The 9,189-nt window shown below is 41.5% G+C and overlaps 1 protein-coding gene across 5 annotated transcripts in view; it reads right to left on the minus strand.

Annotated features, from left to right (window-relative positions):
- The window catches only part of Sgms1 (sphingomyelin synthase 1), a 287,590-nt gene that overhangs the window by 276,014 nt on the left and 2,387 nt on the right, over positions 1-9,189 (minus strand). For 3 of the 5 annotated variants that reach the window (XM_033766634.1, XM_010606277.3, XM_010606274.3), the window contains exon 1: positions 9,007-9,146. The exons of the other annotated variants lie outside the window; for them this stretch is intronic. The gene's annotated coding sequence lies outside the window, so the exon portion shown is untranslated. Of the gene's footprint in view, positions 1-9,006; positions 9,147-9,189 lie in introns of those variants that run through there. 5 annotated transcript variants of the gene reach the window in all.

A 9,189-nucleotide genomic window follows, 5' to 3' on the forward strand; every position in this document is an offset into this window, starting at 1 on the left:
AATAAGGGAAAAGGGAAAAATATGAGAAAATGTAAAAATGGAATTAAAGTGTTTGAAGGGGGGAGGGGAGGGGGGGGTGAAGGGAGGGCAGGGACAAGGGGAAAAAATGAGAATCAAGACATATTATGTAAAGGTACAGAATCCCAATGATGAATGTAACTGTATTATATACCTAGATTGTACCAATAAACTCAATAAAAAGAAAAAATAAATAAATAAAAAAGACTGGGCCTAGGAGTCTCTTACCCTTATCCAGGCTTTTGCGGCCTCCTCAGTCTTCCCCGACAATCTCCCTTCTCTGCCCTGCTACGTCTTTTCCCCAAACACACTTTTATAGGCTGCCAGAAGGGAAAAATTTGGACTGCATATCTCCCCAAATACCATTTACTTGTACTGTTATTCTTTGAGTTGATCTAAAATGCAGGATCCTATAAATCTCTCAATTCCAAAAGTTCCTTAATTCCATGGTTTCATATATAACATTGTTCAGCTAAAATGAAGTCTGAATGGCAAACACCAAGCATGCTATAATAATCAAGGCCAATCACACTTCTTGAGGACTTGCCGGGTATAGGTATAGAACTGCATTAAGCTTAGTACATGATAGCTATCGTACCTACAGCTGCTACAGAGAGGTACCAAGCTTTCTCTGTCCTGTAAATCCAGGTTTCCACTACAATTAAACCAGTCATAAAAGATTATCTTCTGCCTCTCCACTGTCAACTATGTATCTGAACACTGTTAATTTCTTGGTCCCACAATTTTGCCACGGGAATAAAATGGTGGACAGAAAGTCTATCCTACCCTCTTTGGCCTATGGGATGGGGAGATGAAAAACAATAAAATGAAAATAAGTTATGGCACATTCCTAAAATGGGATGCATTCGTGGCATGGCATGCTGCTGATGAATTTAGACTTACATTTTCCACCCTTATTTTTCTCCACCCTGGGTAATAATTCCTGAGCCATATCACTAACAGTGGCAAACCAGGAACAAGTTTTTGCTCTGTACTGGCTCAGAAGCTGCTCTGCATTCTAGATGAACACGACCCCATTTCATGGGATAGAAAACACTTCTGAACTCACCTCACCTGACTGTAACTATTCCTGGCAATAGTGGTTCTCAAAGTGTGTCTCCAGACTGGCAGCAACAGCACCTGGGTAAGTGTTAACATGTAAACTACCAGTGCCACCTGCCCCAAGCTACACGCCTCTCCAGCTCTGGGGGTTGGGGCCTGGTACTGGGTGCTACAACAAGCTTGCAAGTGATTCTGACAAACAATGAAATTTGAGAGCCACTGGCTTGCGCTGATAAACATTCAAGGTCATGGGAAAACACAGCTGGGCTAACCTATGTATCATATCTCTTTATGTGACTATAGTGGCTCCTCACCAACAGTACCTACTCATTTTTGCCAACTGGCAAGGACCCCAAACACTAACCTCTTTGAGGGCATTTCTTCTACTTTCCTAGACAAATTACTTGCACCTCATTCTTTTGTCTCTAAAAGGGATCATATCACCGATCTCATAAAGACTACGAACTTAAAACGTGTCTGGCATGTATGTGAATCCCTCTAATTACCATACTTCTACAGAAAGGTCTAATAAGAACTAGGAATATAGCAAAATAAAACTTACTTCTTGTACACTCACCACCTGACTTCTGCTACCCACTCCATTCCAGAGCTCTGAGTGAGGGCATCAGAATGGCAGAGATGGAACCTGACTTTTCTTCAAGTATTTACTTCTTCAGTCTTCAGCCTGAGTGTCCATTGCACGCCCATGATGTGCAGAAAGTGGGTGCTACTGGACTGTACAGTCCCCAGCCAAGTTTCTGAACAAAAGCCAATGAACTCTGGGGCACAGAGCCTCATACACTTCAAGAGAGATACAGGAAGAACGTGGTAAATATTTACAAAAGTAGTCATAATAGCTTACATCTATTGTATGCTTACCTTGCACTATACTTGAAATCATGAATGATCCCCCCAAAGCCCATATGTCAGCCTGTGTTGCTATCATGAAGTAGTAGAATCTTTAGAAAGCAGGGCCTACTGGAAGGAAGGTGGTTATTGGGAGTATGCCCTTGAAGGAGATAGTGGGAGCCTGATCCCTTCCTGTCTCTTTTGTATCCCAACTACCATTAGGCAAGCAACTTCTTCCATTATACACTCCTGCCATGATGTACTGCTTCACCACGGGCCAGGAACCATGAGAGAATGGAAACCTCTGAACCATGAGCCAAAATAAATTTCTTCCGTAAAGGTTGTATCTAGCCAGGCATGGTGGTACACCCTGTAATCCCAGCTCTGGGAAGGCTAAGGTAGGAGGACTGCCACAAGTCAGAACCATTATGGTTACACAGTGAGTTCAAGACCATCCTGAATTTCTGAACTACAGAGTGAGACTTGTCTTAAAAAACTAAAAAAAAGGATCTTATGTATACTGTCACGGTGATATAAACCTGATTTTACAATTTGTGCCAGGCACTCAGTGCCTTACAAATGTTAACTTACATAATTCTCACAATTCTGTAAGGTAGCTGCTGTTATACTACTGAAGAGGTGAGGAAACTGAGGCACAGGAGGTCTACATAATCTATCTACGGTTGCACAACTCCAACATGGTGAGGACAAGACTGAAACCCAAGCACTGTAGCTCCAAAGATAGTGCCTTTAAGACACTTAGGTCCCGGCGCAAGATTTGCTGCCATGGGGTTCAACACTGGGCCCTCAAGTTTCTGACAAAATGTTCATTATACTTGGCTTCTCCTCCCTTTTGTCTCCTCTCTAATGTAATTTCACCCAAGTCAAATGAAAACTCACAGAGCAGGATTCGTCTCTTCCTGTTAAGTCCCCTAACACCATACCACTTAACCCTAATTATATACCATCTGTCAGATAAGAGTTCTCTAATTGTTCCTTGTATATTTGTTGTATATTCCTCCCACTAGACTGTAAAATTCTTTCAAAGTATCCATATTTTCTGAAAAATCCAAGGAAACTAGGCAGAAGCATGGATATTCATATGCATACTTAGAGAGTGCCACTCTATTAAGTGGTTGGCTTATTCACCTTGCTTTTCGGAGAGCTGTTATCAGTCCTTAGAAGCAGATAAAAATATGAAGTTTATGCTATTTAAAGCCAGTGTTGGGGAGACATAACATCAACATTCACTGAGCAGCACTGTTTCAAGGTCTGTACTCCAAGTGTCTCCAACTTTATCTCTTCTAAACCCCTCAGCAGCCTCACAGGGGAGGGGCTGTCATCCCACTGTGAGGAAGGAGGAAATGGGACCGCAAGGGGGAGTAACCTGACCAATGTCACTCAAGGTTGATGACTGAAGAAAGGAGATTTTTAAAAACCTATCCCAAGAGCCCCTGCCCTACCTACCTTCAATTCTCCCTAAAATAACATGTTACTTTTATTTAAAAATATATCGTAAGCTGGGATGTGTAACTCTGTGGTACCGCATGTACTTGGCATACACAAAACCTTGTGACCTTGTGTTCAACCCCCAACACCCGAACTAACGTTATCATAACACAGAAAACTGTAAACTATATAATATTTTAAAAGATAGAATGATGACTCTATCCAAGGATAAAACTACAATAGCAAGATTACAAAGATGTCAATTATGCCCATATGAGACTCATATCCAAATGCAATGCCAATCACATTTCCTAGACTGCATTGAAAATTTAACAGGCATTCCAAAATATACCCAGAGGAGCAAAAAGCCATGCATACTCAAGCCAAGGTCTGAGAAAGAGCTAAAGTGGGGCTTATCCAGCCATATAAACAGGCTGCAAAGCTATAATAAAGAAATAAGAATTTGGCATTGAATCAGAGGACTAAAACAAAACAGAGGACAAAAGCAAACACACACACACACACACACACACACACACACACACACACACACACCTTCATGAGGAATCTCAAATTCAGCAGGTTGACCTTAATGGGATCAATTTCAGTTGTGGATAGTAACAATGTCTTGGGATACATAATGGTGATGACTGCACAACAGTATGAATGTACATATCACTGAGTTATACACTTAAAAATGGTTAAATTATAAATTTTATTCTATATATTTTAGCATAATTAGAAAGAGAATTATGTTTTAAATCATGCTGAGTGAAAGGAACCAGACCCACATACTGTATGGTCTATGTATATAAATTTCTAGAAACTACAGGGGTTGATTAAATCTGAGGATAAAAAGAGGAGATGGACTACAAAGGGGCCCAAGAGTAGTTCGAAGGTGATAGAAATGCTCTGTATTTTGACTATGGTGGCTTCCCAGGACTGTGCACCTGTCAAAAATAATCAAATTAAATGCTTTAAATGTATTTAAATGTGTGTGCATATATATATACATATATATATATGTATATATATATGTATATATGAAAAATTGCTCCAAAAAATACGAGGAAAAATACACTATTTAATAGATGATATGGAAAAAATTGTCTCACAAAACAGGAAAAAATTAAGCTGTTTACCTTTCTTATGCCAAATTGAAGATATCAAAGATATTAAAGCCTAAATGTGAACAGTAAAATTAGAAAGATGAAGAATATTGAATATCTTTGTACTGCTAGGGTGAGAAAAATGATATTAAGATTGCTAAACTGCAACATAAGGCAAAAATTTAATGGATCTGGACTTTAGAAAATTTTAAAAATGTTTAAGTTACCACTGACAAAGTTAATAGGCAGGTGACAGGATGAGGTTTATATCTAGAATAAGCAAGAAACATCAGCAATTCAACACATTAAAAAAGATTATGGCTGGTCAAGGAAATTGAAATGGCTAACAAATATATTTAAATATATTAAATAAACATCCAATTCACTAAGAAATCCATAAATTCACAAGAAAACAACAAGATCCCACTATATAGCTACAAAATATTAGTAAAATTAGAATGATGGCTATTGCCAGACATAGCAAAGATGTGGGGAATCAGGGACCCTCAGGCACTGCTCAGCACCTATGGACAGTACTTCTCCAGCATTTTGTAAAAATTGGTATACTGTGGCAGGCACTCTATTACCCAGCCATACTACTCCTAGGTACAGTATATACCCTTAGAGCAGTGTAAGTGGTTCCTCTGCCTCAGAATTTCCAAGATGGGCAGGTCAAGACACAGATTAATGTGAACTACCCCCAGGGTTCCTGACTCAGGAGGTCTACAATCTGCATTTCTAACAAGTTCCCCAGGAGACAGTGATGCAGCTGTGTGTGGACCACACTTGGAGAACCATCACTCTAGAAATACTCTCACATACATCATTAAGAAAACAGAAGCAAGATGCTCATTATAGCATCTATGGAGATAAGCACCCAACATGTGGAAAATGGGTAAGAAAATGCAGTAGACACATATCTGACCAGCCCCACAAAGCAGCAGCCATGGCCATGCAAGTGGATAAACCTGTAACAGCATGAACGTCACAAATAAAAAGTTGAGAAAAAGTCTGTCCATTTTCATGAATATTTGAAAGTGCTGAATAAAAAGTGAAATTTATAATACAGTTCCACTTAGGCAAATCAAAGACACAAAATTACTCAATATCTTTAATAAGAATGCATACATACCTAAGGACATATGTAACACATGAGAGAAATCTCCTTTGACAGAGGAGGGAACAGATCTGGTGCCAAGAATAAAGCATGTTAAATCAATTCTCAGTTAAGTCGATTCTCAGCACCAGAAGTCTAAAAGGTAAAAAACCACGAAGTTCTCTAAATCTTCACTCCCTGCCTTCACAAGCAATAGCTCAAGCCAGCAAGAACTTCGTATCATTAAAGGCCAGATCAACTGGCCACTGAAAATGGAGGGGAATCTCTCTGAAATACAAACCTTGGGTGCCTTCACTCCCCTATAATCCTACCTGTAACTGAGACCTAATTTCCCTCTTTGACATACTAATTTCTAAAGAAGTTGAGATGCTTGGCTCATGGCAAAGGGTGTGTGTCTTTTGAGTCCTGTCTCCCACACTCACCCCCACCCTGTGAATGAGTCTGTGTCTGTTGATCTGTGTGTATCTCTCACTATTTGTTTATATACATTTGACATGTGGTGAGCCTGTATATGGAGATACAGATTTGGGGTGAGGCAAAGCATTCTATCCAAGACTAATTCATACTTGATTACTAGCCAGTGAATCTGGCTTTACTGAAACCAGAAGTCACTCGCACACAGTGAGTTACAAAACCAAGACACATCTCCTAGCTCCCCACTCTCTACTGCCTTCACTTTTTTTTTCTCTCTGCTACGCCACATTCAATACTGCCTCCCACATCCAACTAGACTGACCCAGAATATAGCCTTCTTGTGACTAGGTAGCTTAATTAAGGTAACAAACTTTATAGCTGAACTCTTGGAATACAGTAAGAGACAAGAAATAAGCATTTCTGTTCCTACTCAAAGGACTTTAACAGAAAGCAAATCCTTTAAGATCAGGCATACCATGAACGTTCCTCAGAAGCTACTGTTTGGACTGCAACTATCACCTAAAAGAAGCAAAGACAAGGTCATTCATAATCTGCCATGCCCACACTGAGGCACACTGGCCTCTGTGTTTTCCAACGGGCACTGACCAGGTAGTCATATAATGTGATAGGTAAGTATATGGGACATCAAGAAATTAAAACCACCACTGACTGAATTCATGTAAGAAAATGCACAGATCCTTCTGGCTGCAGCTTTAAAAAACAAGCCCATGCCAGGAGAGTATGTCTTTGGGAGAAAAAGAAATAGCTAAACAACTGGAGGAAGTAACAATACCAAAATAAAGGACAGAAGAGTGAACCTAGATTTCCCCCCAGAAACTGGGAACCAATTATCCCTGTGTGCAAACAACTCAGAATTTTTATTCACAAAAGTTTCATTCTTTCCCACAGCAGCACTTTTCATTGGATAGTATATGTTAGTAATTTGACAGTTTTTCTGAAATGCTTTGTAGCAAATGAAGTTTTAAAAATGAAAACATATTTGGCCAGGCACAGTGACACACAACTATAATCCCAGCACTCAGGAGGCTGAGGCAGGAAGATAACCTCAAGTTCAAGGCCAGATTGAACTACCTAGTGAATTCAAAGCCAGCCTAAACTGCAAGGCAAGACCATCTAAAAAAATAATAATAATAATAATAATTAAAGTATATTTGATCTGCACCAGCAGCACTTTTTAGCTTACAAAAACTGACCAAATTATAAGAATCCTTTTGATTTTTGAGAGCAAAGCCTACCCTTTTCTGATTTAAATGTTAGAATTGCTACAATGTAAAAATAAGGACTTTATCAAAACTTACAAATTAAGAAACATAAAAGTGTTTTATTTTCAAGGTAAAATTGAACATCTATAGTCAACACAGGCAACCATGATTATGAAAACATACAAAGTTCCTTCAAGTGCCAAAGTACATAAACACTGTTGAATATTTTACTCTAAAAATGTTGAAGGTAGAACTCCATTTACAGATGAAAACAGATGAGCATTAGGATAAATACTGATATGCTCTTCCAATGTGAAGAACTTGGAGAATTTCAACTAAATAAGCATACATATGAGCACCACAAGTCAGGTACTGTAGAAGACACCAAGGATACACCAGTGAATAAGACAATGTTTTAATAAATGTGTCCTTTAATGCCAATTTAATCCATACCCTGAACTAATTTTTTAATGTTCCCAGATATTTTAAATAGCTATCAGCAATTCAGAGTTGCAGAAACATATTTTAATAAAAACATAAATTTCTAGTCTCTGAAGCAGAAATAGAATGGAAAGGCTATTTGCAAAATAACTACTTAAACTACGGCATAGCAGCTGCGACCTCCTGCTACCAAGCATGTCTGAGAGTGGAGACAAGTAAACCGGAAGGACCAGGGCTATACCTGACTATGAAGCAAGATACAGAAAGTGAGCTGCTACAGGCAGAAGGCATCTCCTGGAGGTTCCCCCAAAGCTAGCACCTACGACAGCAGGCACAAGCTTCGCTGCCTGCCTGTTTGGCCAAGGCATGGCTTCAGAGCTGGAAAGATGCCACCTGCTGAATCACCAAACATCCCTGGGCTTCCCTTGAAGCACTGACCAGAGTGGCACCCATCCCCCTGCAGACTTCTCTCCTGAATATGAAACGCCCAACCCTCTCTTCGGCACAAGCCACAGCCACAACTGCCAATCCTATTACCTCTAGGCAGCCTCAGGCAACTCCGTCTTTGTTTCTACATCACCAGTCCCACTCCTCTCTTTCTGCCCACTCAGTCCCTCCTGAATGTTCAACCCCCAGTGGCAGAAGGCGTGAGGAATGGGGAGTTCACAGAGCATCAGGACCCACATTCACCACTACCACAACTAGGCAACCAAGGAGAAACACCCTCAATCAGAAAGCAAAATAGCTTAAAGGCCCAGGCAGGTAAATGTCAGGAGAGCTAAAATAGTTGGCAGGCCCAGTAATACAGAAAATAAACTTCCTTTTCAGAAAGCAGTCTTCTGTCTTGGTTTCATAAGCATATGCCGCTTAAGTTCTGCACTGTCTGAAGGTGAAAAGAAACATCTGAAAAGCACCTGCCCGGATTCGATTTGCTCCCTCCGTCCATGGCAAGCAACCTTCATCTCAATTAACCAGAGAGCACCAGGCCGAATAGGTTAGCTAAACCCTGACACCTTATCCAACCCACCAGATGAAGCTTCAGGCCAGAGTCAGGTTAACACGGTGGGAGAGGGTGCCGGCGTAGCTGCTTTGCCCTTGACAAGTTGCCCTGGCATCGCGCAGACCCCTTTCGAGGTCCCGCACCACTGGGGAACAGCGTCCAGAGGGTACCTCCAGTCCTGGGCTGCCTCGCTGGCCCCTCCAGGCTTCCCCTGTGGACGCCCCACCCAGCGGGGCAGCCTCTCAGGGTCTCAGCAGCCGCCAGTCCCGGGGCTGGTGCCGGGCCAGGGGAGAAGAAGCTCTTTTTCCAGGAAGGGGGTCCCACCTGCTCCGTCGGGGACATCGAGGGTCCGCGGTGGGGGATCCCCGAAACCCTGGTAGCCCGGCTGGCTGCGACGTGGCCTGCAGGTACCAACTGTCACGCTGCTGCCCCGCCGTGGGGGTAGGGCTGGTCTGAGGGTCGGGCCCCTGCGCGTCTCCAGACGCCAGGCGGGCCACAGACCCGAGG

The sequence above is a fragment of the Fukomys damarensis genome, unplaced genomic scaffold (assembly GCF_012274545.1).
Source record: "Fukomys damarensis isolate Sample0158 unplaced genomic scaffold, DMR_v1.0_HiC HiC_scaffold_20, whole genome shotgun sequence".
Lineage (NCBI taxonomy): Eukaryota > Metazoa > Chordata > Mammalia > Rodentia > Bathyergidae > Fukomys > Fukomys damarensis.